The sequence below is a fragment of the Egretta garzetta genome, unplaced genomic scaffold (genome assembly GCF_000687185.1).
Source record: "Egretta garzetta isolate BGI_Z169 unplaced genomic scaffold, ASM68718v1 scaffold912, whole genome shotgun sequence".
Lineage (NCBI taxonomy): Eukaryota > Metazoa > Chordata > Aves > Pelecaniformes > Ardeidae > Egretta > Egretta garzetta.
In genome coordinates, this window is record NW_009258882.1 from 1,922 (window position 1) to 2,144 (window position 223).

The following is a 223-nucleotide window of genomic DNA, read 5'->3' on the forward strand; positions in this document are numbered from 1 at the left end:
AGACCACGTGAGGGCTGGAGATCCCAGCGAAACGCGAGGAGGCAGAGGAGTGACCCCGCGAGAGCCGCCCGGGCGGCGGCTGCCAGACCCGGGCAAACGGAGCCTACACAGGGACACCAGCGTCTCGTAGTTGCTCTCCATCACGGTCCGGTACAGCTCCCTCTGCCCGTCGTCCAGGCTCGCCCACTCCTGCCTGCTGAAGTGCACCGCCACGTCCTCGAAA